The 15522-nt window shown below is 46.0% G+C and overlaps 1 protein-coding gene across 1 annotated transcript in view; it reads left to right on the plus strand.

Annotated features, from left to right (window-relative positions):
* The first annotated feature begins 4755 nt into the window (after positions 1-4755).
* The window catches only part of LOC138775100 (uncharacterized), a 38129-nt gene continuing 27362 nt past the window's right edge, over positions 4756-15522 (plus strand). The window contains exon 1 of the mRNA XM_069955825.1: positions 4756-4773. The gene's annotated coding sequence lies outside the window, so the exon portion shown is untranslated. The remainder of the gene's footprint in view (positions 4774-15522) is intronic.

Raw genomic sequence — 15522 nt, forward strand, 5'->3', positions numbered from 1 at the left:
AATAATAATAATATTAATAAATAAGGTATAACAGTGCCTCTTTAATCAAGCATTCAATCTAACTATTCATCCTGACTGGGGGTATACTTCTTATTACCACTAGAGGTCACTGTATTACCACATCAACCACCAAGTGTCACTGTGGTTAGCACATTCATGTGTTCTGACTCTTTTTTCGTAATTTGCAAACTTGCTTTATATCACATCTACTGTGATTTAGATTTTGAAAGTTATAACGACAGCACACGTTTAATCATTACATTAGCCGACCTGATCAGGCTTTTCTACATTAAAACAAGACATCTCTATCCCTGGCCTCGAAAATCCAGGGCAAATACACACTTCTACTATGTTTTTTTTATTAGCTAATTCACCAAAGCTGCAGCTGGATATTGGCCGTACCATGTTGCCACACGCACGGTGAATGCATCACCAGACCCCGCCACTGTTGCCCCTTTCTCCTCCTCTACGCTTAGCTCCCCTGCTATATAAGGCACCACAGAAGTCCAGTAGGTAGAAGCACACTAGTACTCTCTCTGGAACGCCGCTTGGACACCCAACATCATCTCCCTGCCTAGTACCATGACATTATGCTTTACAGCAGGGCCCCAAGAGCTACGGCCTGTAGGCATTTTCGGCCCCCACGGCAGCCTTGCTGAGAGACAGCAAGGAGAAACCTCCTCTTCCCCGGATATGTCACTGCAGCCTGGCACCATCCTCCCTCCCCACAGCATCTCCGAGCCAAAAAATGCTGACGAGTACCCCCCCCCCCCCCCAACCATTGTCGGACTGGACCACCGGAGGATCCTCCGGTGGGCCCCTCCCCCCACACTAACCGCCGGCAGCTGGGGCCCCCATTGCAGCGCCGAGAAGTTCGGGCACCGCGGGACTGCAGCTGTGAGCTTCTAGTCTGTGTCGGAAGCTCACACAGGCCCAGAAGCTGCACCGGGGGGGGGGGACCAGCCCAGCCTGCCTCTCTACCCCTGTCACCCCGTCTGCTCCCCCTTCCCCCGGCTGCTCCCCCTGCCCGCTATCTGCTTCCCTGCCCCCCGTCTTCTCCCCTGCCCCAGCTACTCCACTGCCCCCCCAGCTTCTCCCCTGTCCCCCCATCTGCGGCCCCTGCCCCCGTTTGCTCCCTCTGCCCCCCCTGCTGCTGACCCCAGCTGCTGCCCCCCAGCTTCTTCCCCTGACAAACCCAGCTGCTCTTCTGCCCCCAGCTTCTCCCCCTGCCAACCCAGCTGCTCCCCCTGTCCCCCAGCTTCTCCCCCTGCCCCCTCAGCTGCTGCCCCTGCCCCCCAGCTTCGCCCCCTGCCCCACACTACTCCACCTGCTCCCCCTGCCCCAACCGGCTACTCTTCCGCCCCCCAGCTACTCCCCCTGCCCCTCAGCTGCTTCCCTGCCTACCCAGCCGCTCCCCTTGCCCCCCAGCTACTCCCCCTGCCACTTAGGCGCTCCCCCTTATGGTAGTGTACTGACACAGCCCTGAGGTCGCTACAGTACATTAGCGCAAACTTTTAAACTGCCTAGGAGCTCCCAGGTCCAGTCCAGGGCTGCAGACTGTCAGTAAATGCTGGGAGTTGTAGTGCTGCAGCTGTTGTAGTTGGGTCCTAGGTGCTTTATACACTGGATGCTTCGTGGCACATAAGAATACATAGATCTGTGGGGGCTCAGTGCAGGGAAGTGCCCCAGAACATCACTAATAGGGGATAGAACAAAAACATCTCCCCCTATCCCCTATTAGTGCTGTTCTGGGGTCACTTCCCTACACTGAGCCCCCACAGATCTATGTATTCTTATGTGCCACAAAGCATCCAGTGTATGATGCACCTAGGACCCAACTACAACAGCTGCAGGCACTATAACTCCCAGAATTTACTGACAGTCTGCAGCCATCAGGATATGCTGGGAGTTGTAGTACAGTGTAGACAGATGTATTGCTGGACCTTCAGGGCTGATGTCAACCACAGATTGCAGCCACCAGGAGCCACTGCACACAGTGATTTATTAAAGTGTTGTCCTCTCAGAGACTACAACTAAATAAATAAATACAAAAATCTCATATAGATAGGTACAAAAGTGCAATTATATGTGCAATACAAGATAACTTTATTACATCCTAAAGGAACAAGGTATGATCGTATTAAAGTGTAGCATAAGAAAACAAGCAGCAATGAATGAAAGGTACACATCAGTGCATATACAGTGCAATAAACATCCACCGGATTACATGTTACTGACAGTATTAGAGGACTGGCACTTGTTGGGAAGAGTCATTTATTTTGGTCCTCCTCAGCCTAATAATACCAGCCTGCCACCGTCCAGTCCAGGATGCTTCAGGACTTCTAGTACCCTGTGGTGGTGGCTACTGGGGTAATAATGTGGGGGGTTACTGTTAGCTATTTTACCTGCTAACACTAAGAGCGGCTTAGTAATGGATGCCGTCTATCAGACACTTCCACTACTAAGGGTGGTATTACACAGGCCGATGGGAGCCCGATAATACCTGTAAATGAGCAGCGATCTGCTAGATCGGCGCTCGTTTACTGGACCTATTACACGGCCCGATAATCGTTAAACAGGGGCTGCAGGGACATTGTTATCGATGTCCTTGCAGCGCTTGCTTAACTGTAAACTTTACCTATCCACGTTCCAGGGCTGCTGCTGCCGTCTTCTTCTCCACGGGTCCCGCGCGCTCTAACTTCAGATTGGCCTGTCAGCTGACAGGCCGTTCAGCCTATCACAGGCCACACCCCACACCCCTCTTTGACTATTGCTTGTATAAAAAATATCCTGGTTATCGACACAGTCCACAAAATACGACATGATCCTCAGAATACCGAGGTCTGGAAAACAAAAAGGAGAGACACAAAAAAAAAAAAAAAAAAAAAAAAAAAAAGGGAGGAGAATTTTGACAGGTGTTTTGCTCCTTACCGTATGCAGCATCTGTACAGATAGCTGCTGACAGTCTGGCCCGCAAGGGGTTAAGTGAGGAGGCATGGCATCCCCACATAACCCCTTGGATGCTTAGCCTGATGCATTTACCCCTTAGGGAGCAGGTAACTCAGGCTGAGAATCACCGGTCTAGTGTATTGTTGTGTAGTACATAGCATGTGTGTTCAGAGCATCTGCCAGATTCAATATGATGGAAAGTAAAGACCCTTCACTGGCTGACTAGAATTGTGATAACTTTAGGTGTTGCTTTGCTGCTTTGCTCACAGCTTTATCTTAGCAGAATTCTGCTTCCCAGAGACCGGCAATATGATAATACAATCTGGTATATATCTTGTACAGTATAGTCGTAGTCTAGTCGAAAGCTTTTATTATTCTGTAATATTAACAATTCCATTAGAAATGTTTTAAACCCCTTCTGTACCCTCATTTAAACCTTAAACAGTCAGACGTCAGACACCAGGTCTGGTACTGCCCAATCGGCTATATTGTCTATGCTTTAATAATTTTATATGTTATTTTATGCCGCAAGGAGCAACTTGTTTTCTACTATTTGGATTTTTTTTTTTTAAATAAATAAATAAATAAATAAATAAATATATATATATATAGTATATATATATATATATATATATATATATATATAAATATATATATATGCACACACACACTGACCAGCAATATAGATATTTATTTAAAACACTAATCTTTATTAGATTTTTAGTTAAAGATTTAAAAAGAATAAAAACACAGTTCATTTACTCTTCACGGCCATCACCAATACATCACCTGAGAGATATAAAATGAAAAATATTGAGATATAATGGGACATGTTTTAGCATTGGGACTACCATAAGTAAAAAGCAATATGTGTAATAATGGTGCAAGATGAAGTCTATATGGTGCAATAAGTACGGAGCAATACTGAACTATTTACATATATCCTTGTGGTGTAATAAAATAAAAATATAAGATATATATATATTATCCTATATATGAAACACCAATGGTGTACTCTTATAAACAGTAAAAAAAAGAATGTATACAGCGCAATTCTCATACACATAATGGAGCAATATATGATACAAGCCTTTTGGAGTACTCGGTACAACTGTATACTGTACATGGAGTCAAGTTACACAGAAACCACAAAAACTATTTTTTTTTCCTTTATAAATTGTTCATAAACACAAATATTAATAAAAACAATAATAATATTTTATTCTAGAAACTATTCTTACAGGAGAGGTCTACTAAATATAATAGTTTGGTGTGAATAATATCATCTTTTTATAGTATACAGCAGCTGAGAGCACAGATCTATATTGTATATATGTATATATTAGCCATAGCAAGAAGGTATTATTTCATGCTAATAGTGATAATTATGAAATAAAATATACAAAATAAAACAAATAGTTATTATACTTTTTGTTTACAGTGATTCCCACTTCTTATTTCCAGCGTATCTGATGTGTATTGCAGTGATATGGCATTATATGGGCGGTACCACTTTAAATGGAGTGACATCATGCTGGAAACTTGGATGCCTAGCAACCAACCGGATTGGACTGGACCTTCATCTGGAGGATTTGTAGGAGTTGGACTGTAAGTATGCTGTCTCTTATTGACCCCTGTTTATTTTTGTCATTTTTCACATATTTTAACATTTTATTGTTACATTTTCCCTATCTAATGTTTCTTCTGTTATTTTCAGGCGACGGATTCGTGAGGATTACGACAGACCAGGATCTACAGCGGACGGCGGAGAGGAGCGAGTGATTGGACCCGACCGAATATGGGCCATCACTTATATTACCAACTGTGAGTGACATTTACCCTCCCATACAGAATTAGGGAGGGAGAGAGGGGATTTAGCTAATGTCACACTGTCCCTTAGTCCCCAGAATAATGCAGGTAATCGCAGCCTATCCCTGTGTACCCTGGGCTGTATAATACCTTATTATAGGTCACATATTCCCCAGCCTGCACCATTTCTGTAGACTATCCAACTGTCACTCCTCCATGTTCCTGCAGGGGGCGGGGCTGAGCTGGAGCATGGGTGGCTGCTGGATGGTGCAGGCTCCATGGCCGGGCTCATGCACTGTGTGTGTTATGTGCTCTTACCAGATATATATCCGCACAAGGCATAGATATAAAGGGAAAGCACATAGAAAACATGAGGCATGAACCTGGACTAAGCGCTAATGCAGAGTTAGGCTATGTTCACACAACGTGAAACACCGGCCGTTCTGTGACCTGGCAGTGTCACAGAACGGCCGGTGTTAGTAACGATCATCCCGACCGGTACTGCAGTATCTGCAGGCTGATCTTCATTTGTGCTGAATTTGTGAATTCAATTCACCATTGAACACATTGCAGAGTGAGGCCGGACCCTCAGTCTCCATTGTGTGACCTGTCAGGCTTGTGTGGCCGCTATTTAACGAAGTGTACACTATGGGGGAGATTTATCAACATGGTGTACAGTGAAACTGGCTCAGTGCCCCTAGCAACCATCAGATTCCTCCTTTATATTCCTCCGAGACTTTGGAGAATGAAAGGTGGAATCTGATTGGTTGCTAGGGGCAACTGAGTTTCACTGTACACCACGTTTGATAAATCTCCCCATACTTGTATACACTCCGTCCTGCACGTAAGTTGTGTATTAATAACAGTCGTTGTTGTCAATGTGCAACAACGGCCATGATTACTACACAACTTACGTTGTGTGAACCCGGCCTTACACTGTAGTAACGTGTGATGATTGTATATCTGGAGCAGCAGCTACAATGTGATGTCAGGGCAGTAAAGTGAACAGAGAATAGTTAGTGTAAATGACAAAAGAATAAAACCTGATTATATCCTGAGCAGGAAGGTTTATTGGTGACAGGATCACAGAGGGCCGGATTGCTGGATTTGGAGAATAATAAAAGTTTTGTTGTGAAGTAAATCGGCCCATCTGTACACTATGAGCCGCAGACAGATAATGCTGCAATAACAGGACCGCTGCCTTTTCTGGAGCTCACAGCCTTTGCAGGAGTCTTAAAATAGGGTTTTATTTGGGGCTGAATTGTCAAGGAGGCGGGGCCAAGATGCTTTAGTGGCACTTCAGTCGCTCGGCCCCACCTCCTAACAAGCCCAGCCTGGAATAAAAACCTTATTCTATGATTTCTGTAAAGGTTGTAAGCAACTAAGTATCCTCTGTGGTGACAGATTCCCATGTCCCCAGACATCAGAGAGATAATGCTGTATGTGGCTGATAGCAGAGAGTAATAGCTCTCTACCCCAGAGTATATAGTTTATACCGCTGAGTAAATGAGAGACTATATAATTCCAAAACAGCCTATGGTCACTGGGGTATTACTATTCATACTGTACGTGTCCTTATTATGTGGCTATTACCACCTCCTTACAGGGTGGTTTGTTCTGGGAAGAAAGTAGCTGCTTTCTCTCCTCCTAGATAACCCATTAGGTAACAGACTGAGATGAGGGAATAAGTAATAAGGGACACATATAGTATAACTGTAATAGCCCAGTGACTATAGTCACTTCTGGAATTATATAGTCCTTATCCATCCAGGAGTAAAAGCTATATACTCTGAGGTGGACAGTGCTATTACTCTCTGCTATCAGCCACATATAACACTATCTGTTGTTTGGAGAGATTTGTCATCACTACAGATGATACATTGTTCAAAAGGAAACACGATATCCGATATACTATGAAAATACCGATACCGTCTCTGGCGTCGGGTAACCAACCTCAGCTTTGCCAGGACGGCATTTGTGGTATTTTCACACTCTCCCCATCTGAGCCGTGAGTGCTGCACAGGTTGGTTTGCTGTGTGTGCAGGGACGCCGACATGGCAGAGCGCCGCCCCCACCCCAACACGACAGAAGAGCCCCCCCTCCCCCCCTGGCACGGCAGAGTGCCCCCCTCCCGGCCGGCACAGCAGAGTGCCCCACCCAGCATGACTGAAAACCTGCACTGATCTGATCCTTCTTACAGCTGAGGGTTTCTTACAGTTGTACCCAAGCTGGACGACCCTGATTCATTGTAAATTATTGACCACAGAGGATTGTTAACTGGGTTCAAGTGTAACAAAACCTCAGCTGTGAGAAAGGTATAGTCCCTCTGAGCACTGGTTGGCACTATATGGACACTATTGTAAGTAGTCCAGTGATGGCACTTTATGGCTTATATGAATAAGTATGACACTGGGCACTGAATGGTTTTGTATTGGTAAAGTGTGACACTGGGGATGATATCACATCATTTGGGTCTGAACGGTCAAGTGTTGGAACGCTAAGGCTTCAAAGTATGGGTACTGTGGGCACTATATGGCTTTATATGGATAGTATGGTACTGCTGGCACTATACGGCTTCATATGGATAGTATGTGGTACTGCGGGCACTATATGGCTTCATATGGATAGTATGGTACTACATGCACTATATGGCTTCATATGGATAGTATGGTACTACATGCACTATATGGCTTCATATGGAGTATGGTACTGCTGGCACTATACGGCTTCATATGGATAGTATGGTACTGCGGGCACTATATGGCTTCATATGGATAGTATGGTACTACATGCACTATATGGCTTCATATGGAGTATGGTACTGCGGGCACTATACGGCTTCATATGGATAGTATGGTACTACATGCACTATATGGCTTCATATGGAGTATGGTACTGCTGGCACTATATGGCTTCATATGGATAGTATGGTATTGCGGGCACTATATGGCTTAAATAGGGATAGTATGGTAATGCAGTCACTATATGGCATCATATGGGTACAGTATGATACTGCGGGCACTATGTGGCTTCATAAGGGTACAGTATGGTACTGTGGGCAGTATACGGCTTTATATGGGTAGTATGGAACTGCAGGCACTATATGGCTTCATATAGGTAGTATGGTACAGCGGCACTATATGGCTTCATATGGGTACCATATGGTACTAGGGGCTTTATATGGCTTAACATGGGAGACTATGACATCATTTTGGCACTATAAGGCTTCATGTCGGTAGTTACTGAGGGCATTATATGGCCTCACATGGGCACAGTGTGGTACTGCGGGCACTATATGGCTTCATATGGTAAGTATGGTAATGAGGGCACTATATGGCTTCATATGAGTACTGTATGGTACTGTGGGCACTATATGGCTTTATATGAGTAGTATGTCACTGCAGGCACTATATGGCTTCATACGGGTACTGTCGGGTACTGCGGGCACTATATGACTTCATATGGGAGACTATGTCACCCTTTTGGTACTATATGGCCTCATGTGGGTATCGTATGGTTATATGAGCACTATATGGCTTCATATGGGTATCGTATGGTACTACGAGCACTATATGGCTTCATATGGGTTTTGTATGGTAATGCAGGCACTATATGGCTTCATATGGGTAAAGTATGGTACTCTGTGGGTACTATAGGGCTATATATGAGTAAAGTATGCCATTGCAGGCAGTATATGGCTTCATATGGGAGACTATGACACCCTTTTGGCACTATATGGCTTCATATGGTTAGTATGTCACAGCGGACACTATATGGCTTCATATGGGTACAGTATGGTACTGGGGGCACTATATGACTTCAAATGGGTAGTATGGTACTACAGGCACTATTCTGCTTCATAAGGGTACCGTTTGGTACTGAGGGCACTGTATGGCTTTTTATGGGTACTGTATGGTACTGCAAGCACTATATGGCCTCATATGGGTACAGTATGGTACTGCAGGCACTATATGGCCTCATATGGGTACAGTATGGTACTGCAGGCACTTTATGGCTTCGTATGAGTGGTATGGTACTGCGGGCACTATATGGCTTCATATGGTTAGTATGGTAATGTGGCACTATATGGCTTCATATGGGTACTGTAAGGTACTGTGGGCACTATATGGCTTCATATGGGCAAGGTATGGCATTGTGGGCACTATATGGCTTCATATGGTTAGTATGGTAATGTGGCACTATATGGCTTCATTTGGGTACTGTATGGTACTACGAGCACTACATGGCTTCATATGGGTAAAGGATAGTACTGCGGGCACTATATGGCTTTATATGGGTATCGTATAGTACTAGGGGCACTGTATGGCTTCATATATGTACGGTATGGTACTATGACCACTATATGGCTTCATATGGGTAAAGTATAGTACTGCGGGCATTATATGGCTTCATATACTGTAGGTAGTATGGTACTTCAGGCACTACAGTGATCCCTCAACATACGATATTAATTGGTTCCAGAACGACCATTGCATGTTGAAAATATTGTATGTTAAGACCAAAATTCTATGGAAAACTGGTAATTGGTTCTGAATCCACTAAAATGTCATCCAAAAATGAGGAAAAAATAAGCTTTTAAGGAAAATAAGCAGATAATTAATATGAATAAAGCAAATCCTTCATACATCAGTCAGAAAGAGCGACTGGAGACTAAATGACTTTCTAAGTAGAAGATGGGAGCGTCTTCAGGGTCCTGCACAGATCACACAGGGTCCCAGAAATATAAAATGAAGCCGCCCTCACCTGGTGCCCAAAGGAGCAGCTCAAGCTGGCCCAGGTAGAGAGCAGCACAGGACATGTAGTATCACACTATACTGTAGGGAATCACTACTACACAGCCAACCAGGCCCGGACTGGTAATCTGGCAAGCCGGGCAAATGCCCGCTGGGCTGGCCAGATTACCAGTCCGTGGGCCGCCCGGGCTGCATAAAAAAAAAAAATCACCGCCGCGGCCCGTTTCTCTTCCCCGTCCGCTTCTGCCCGCTCCGGTCACCGCAGTCCGCTCGGTCCGCCTCCTGTCACCGGATCACAGCCTCTGCCCCCTCCGGTCACTGCAGCCCACTCGGCCCGCCCCTGACGTGCGCCGCTAATCCAATCAACGTGGGGCTGCTGCGGCCGGCAGTGGAGCGCGTGTTACGTGCACCGCAGCGGCCCCACGCTGCTCTACGTTGATTGGATTAGCGGCGCACGTCAGGGGCGGGCCGAGCGGGCTGCGGTGACTGTAGCGGGCAGAGGCTGTGATCCGGTGACAGGAAGCGGGCCGAGCGGGCTGCGGTGACCGAGGCGGGCTCCGGTGACAGGATGCGGACCGAGCGGGCTGCGGTGACCGAGGCGGGCTCCGGTGACAGGAGGCGGACCAAGCGGGCTGTGGTGATAGGAGGTAACAGGAGCGGGCTGCAGAGACCGGGGACCATCTATAAAGGAGGGGGGAGAAGAGAGAGGGGGGCCATCTATAAAGTAGGGGGGAGAAGAGAGAGGGGGCTATCTATAAAGGAGGGGGGAGAAGAGAGAGGGGGCCATCTATAAAGGAGGGGGGAGAAGAGAGAGGGGGCTATCTATAAAGGGAGGGGGGAGAAGAGAGAGGGGGGCCATCTATAAAGGAGAGGGGGGAGAAGAGAGAGGGTCATCTATAAAGGAGGGGGGAGAAGAGAGAGGGGGCCATCTATAAAGGAGGGGGGAGAAGAGAGAGGGGGGCCATCTATAAAGGAGGGGGGAGAAGAGAGGGGGTCATCTATAAAGGAGGGGGGGAGAAGAGAGAGGGGGCCATCTATAAAGGAGGAGGGAGAAGAGAGGGGGCCATCTAATAAAGGAGGGGGGAGAAGAGAGGGGGCCATCTATAAAGGAGGGGGGAGAAGAGAGAGGGGGCCATCTATAAAGTAGGGGGGAGAAGAGAGAGGGGGACCATCTATAAAGGAGGGGGGGAGAAGAGAGGGGGGCCATCTATAAAGGAGGGGGGAGAAGAGAGGGGGCCATCTATAAAGGAGGGGGGAAAAGAGAGAGGGGGCCATCTATAAAGTAGGGGGAGAAGAGAGAGGGGGGCCATCTATAAAGGAGGGGGGAGAAGAGAGAGGGGGCCATCTATAAAGTAGGGGGGAGAAGAGAGAGGGGGCCATCTATAAAGGAGGGGGGGAGAAGAGAGAGGGGGCCATCTATAAAGGAGGGGGGAGAAGAGAGAGGGGGCCATCTATAAAGGAGGGGGGAGAAGAGAGAGGGGGGCATCTATAACAGAGGGGGGCATCTATAAGGGAGGGGGAGAAGAGAGAGGGGGCCATCTATAAAGGAGGGGGGAGAAGAGAGAGGGGGCCATCTATAAAGTAGGGGGGGGGGGAGAAGAGAGAGGGGGGCCATCTATAAAGGAGGGGGGGGAAAGAGAGAGGGGGCCATCTATAAAGTAGGGGGGAGAAGAGAGAGGGGGCCATCTATAAAGGAGGGGGGAGAAGAGAGAGGGGGCCATCTATAAAGGAGGGGGGAGAAGAGAGAGGGGGGCCATCTATAAAGGAGGGGGGAGAAGAGAGAGGGGGCCATCTATAAAGGAAGGGGGGGAGAAGAGAGAGGGGGGGCATCTATAACAGAGGGGGGCATCTATAAGGGAGGGGGAGAAGAGAGAGGGGGCCATCTATAAAGGAGGGGGGGAGAAGAGAGAGGGGGCCATCTATAAAGGGGGGGGAGAAGAGAGAGGGGGCCATCTATAAAGGAGGGGGGAAAAGAGAGAAGGGGGCATCTATAGACAGAGGGGCCATCTATAAGAGAGGGGGGATAAGAGAGGGGGCCATCTATAAGGGGGCTACATAGAGGGATGCATATACAATAAGGGGGTCACATAAAGTCAGCCTACCCACTAAATGAGGGTGTAAAGGGGCAGTACAGATGTGCAGTTAGTATAGAGATGAGGATGGTGTCAGAGTGAGGAGCCTAATATGTCTGTCTGCGGTGACATTAGTCAGTATGCGGTGGGATTAGTCAGTATGCGGTGGTATTAGTCAGTGTGTGGTGGTATTAGTATGTGGAGGTGTCAGTCAGTATGCTGTGATATTAGTTAGTATGTGGTGGTATTAGTTAGTATGCGGTGACATTAGTCAGTATGCGGTGGTATTAGTCAGTATGCAGTGGTATTAGGTCAGTATGCGGTGGTATTAGTTAGTATGTGGTTGTATTAGTCAGTATGCGGTTGCATTAGTCAGTATGCGGTGGTATTAATCAGTATGTGGTGGTATTAGTCAGTGTGTGGTGGTATTAGTCAGTATGTGGTGGTGGTGTTAAACTGAGCACAGTGACTGGGCCAGAAGCAGTCTGTCTCTGTACACTGTGTAGTGGTGATGACCTGTAACTGCAGCTCAGCTACATAGTACAGAGACAGAAGCTTCTGACCCCATTTACTGTGTTATTATCTGTAATTCCAGTCATGGCCGTGATGATACATGTAGCCGTGCTGCACTCACAACATCCTCTCATAACTTATCACCGCACGGTGAGTGGGCCTGTGTGCTCGGAAATGCCAGGGCTGATTTTTAGTCCCAGTCCGGCCCTGCAGCCAACCAGTGCAGGCATCTCACTAATACCGGAGATTTACCAGTACAATGGCCAGTTTCATTGGCCGATAATCTAGTTATTTCCATGTGCCGCACATCCTGACTGTCTGTAGCATTGCATGTTGTATGTTGTGTCTGGTCTCAAGTTACAATGGTCCAAAAAGGAACATTGCATATTGAAAATATTGTATCTTGAGGCCATTGTAAGTTGAGAGATCACTGTATATGATTTCATATGGGTAAAGTATGGTACTACAGACACTATATGGCTTCATATGGGTAAAGTATGGTACTGTGGGCACTATATGGCTTCATATGGGATGTGGTACTACAGACACTATATGGCTACCTATGGGTAAAGTATGGTACTGTGGGCATTATATGGCTTCATATGGGTAAAGTATGGTACTGTGGGCATTATATGGCTTCATATGGGTAAAGTATGGTACTGTGGGCATTATATGTCTTCATATGGGTAAAGTATGGTACTGTGGGCATTATATGGCTTCATATGGGTAAAGTATGGTACTGTGGGCATTATATGTCTTCATATGGGTAAAGTATGGTACTGTGGGAATTATATGGCTTCAAATGGGTAAAGTATGGTACTGTGGGCACTATAAGGCTCAATATTGGAAAAGTATGCTACTGCAGGCACTATATGGCTTCCTATGGGTAGTATGTCTTTATATGGCTTTATGTGGATAGTATGGTACTGCTGGCACTATATGGCTTCATATTGGTACCATATGGTACTACGAGCACTATATGGCATCATATGGGGTAAGGTATTGTGGGCACTATAAGGATTCATATGGGTTAAAGTATGGTATTCTGCAGGCACTATATGGCTTCATATAGGAGACTATGACACTCTTTTGGCACTATATGGCCTCATAAGGGTAGTATGTCACTGCGGGCACTATATGGCCTCATATGGGTTCATTATGGTACTGCAGGCACTATATGGCTTCATATGTGTACTGTATGGTACTGCGGGCACTATATGGCTTCATATGGGTACAGTATGGTACTGTGGGCACTATATATTTTCCTATAGGTACATTATGCTACTGCAGGAACTATATAGCTTCATGTGGGACACTATGACACCCTTTTGGTACTATATGGCCGCATGTGGGGTAGTATGTCACTGCAGGCACTATATGGCTTCATATGGGTAGTATGGTAATGTGGGCACTATATGGCTTCATATGGGTAGTATGTTATTGCGGGCACTATATGGCTTCATATGGGTAGTATGGTACTATGGGCACTATATGGCTTTATGTAGATAGTATTTTACTACAGGCACTATATGATTTCATATGGGAGACTATGACACCCTTTTTGCACTATATGGTCTCATATGGGTACAGTATGCCACTACAGGCACTATATGGCCTCATATGGGTAGTATGTCACTGCGGGCACTATATGGCTTCATATGGGTAAAGTATGGTACTGTGGGCACTATATGGCTTCATATGGGGTATAGTACTGTGTGCACTATATGGCTTCATATGGGGTATGGTACTGTGGGCACTATATGGTTTCATATGGGAGTCTATACAACCCTTTGGCACTGTTTGGCTTCATATGGGTAGTATGTCACTTTGGGCACTATATGGATTAATATGGGTACATTATGGTACTGTGTGCACTATATGGCTTCATATGGGTACTGTATGGTGCTGGAGACACTATATGGCTTCATATGGGTACTGTATGGTACTGTGGGCATTATATAGCTTCATATGGGTAGTATTGTACTTCGGGCACTATATGGCTTCATATGGGTACCGTATGGTATTGGGGGCACTATATGGCTTCATATGAGCACTGTATGGTACTACGAGCAATATATAGCTTCATATGTGTAAAGTATGGTTCTGTGGGCACTATATGGCTTTATATGGGGTAAGGTACTGCAGGCAGTATATGGCTTCATATGGGAGACTGTGACACCCTTTTGGTACTATATGGACTCAACTGGGTACAGTATGGTACTGCGGGTAATATATAGCTTTATATGGATGGTATGGTAATGCAGGCACTACATGGCTTCGTATGGGTACTGTATGGTACTGTAGGCAATATATGGCCTCATATGGGTAGTATGGTAAGGCGGGCCCTATATAGCTTCATATGGGTACACTATGGTACTGTGGGCACTGTATGGCTTCATATGGGTACAGTATGGTACTACGAGCACTATATGGCATTGTATGGGGTAAGGTATTGTGGGCACTATAAGGATGGGTAAAGTATGGTACTCTGTATACCATACCATGCCTTCATATAAGTAGTATGCCACTGGAGACACTATATGGCTTCATATGGGTACTGTATATTATTGCGGGCACTATATGGCTTCATATGGGTACTGTATGGTGCTGGAGACATTATATGGCTTCATATGGGTACAGTACGGTGCAGCGGGAACTATATGGCTATATATGGGTAGAGTATGCTACTGTGGGCACTATATGGCTTCATATGGGAGACTATGACACCCTTTTACACTATATGGCTTTCTATGGGTAGTATGTCTTCATATGGCTTTATGTGGATATTATGGTACTGCTGGCACTATATGGCTTCATATAGGTAGTAAGGTACTGTGGGCACTGTATGGCTTCATATTGGTACCGTATGGTACTACGAGCACTATATGGCATTGTATGGGGTAAGGTATTGTGGGCACTATAAGGATTCATATGGGTAAAGTATGGTACTCTGTGGGTACTATAGGACTATATATGAGTAAAGTATGCTACTGCAGGCACTATATGGCTTCATATAGGAGACTATGATACCCTTTTGGCACTATATGGCCTCATATGGGTAGTATGTCACTACAGGCACTATATGGTCTCATATGGGTAGTATGTCACTGCGGGCACTATATGGCCTCATATGGGTTCATTATGGTACTGCGGGCACTATATGCCTCATATGTGTACAGTATGATACTGTATGCCACTGTGGGCACTATATGGCTTCATATGGGAGACTATGACACCCTTTTGGCTCTATATGGCCTCATATGGGTAGTATGTCACTGCTGGCACTATATGGCTTCATATGGGTACAGTATGGTACTGCGGGTAATATATAGCTTTATATGGGTGGTATGGTAATGCGGGCACTACATGGCTTTCGTATGGGTACTGTATGGTACTGCAGGCAATATATGGCCTCATATGGGTAG

Source organism: Dendropsophus ebraccatus, unplaced genomic scaffold, assembly GCF_027789765.1.
Source record: "Dendropsophus ebraccatus isolate aDenEbr1 unplaced genomic scaffold, aDenEbr1.pat pat_scaffold_1343_ctg1, whole genome shotgun sequence".
NCBI classification, from domain to species: domain Eukaryota; kingdom Metazoa; phylum Chordata; class Amphibia; order Anura; family Hylidae; genus Dendropsophus; species Dendropsophus ebraccatus.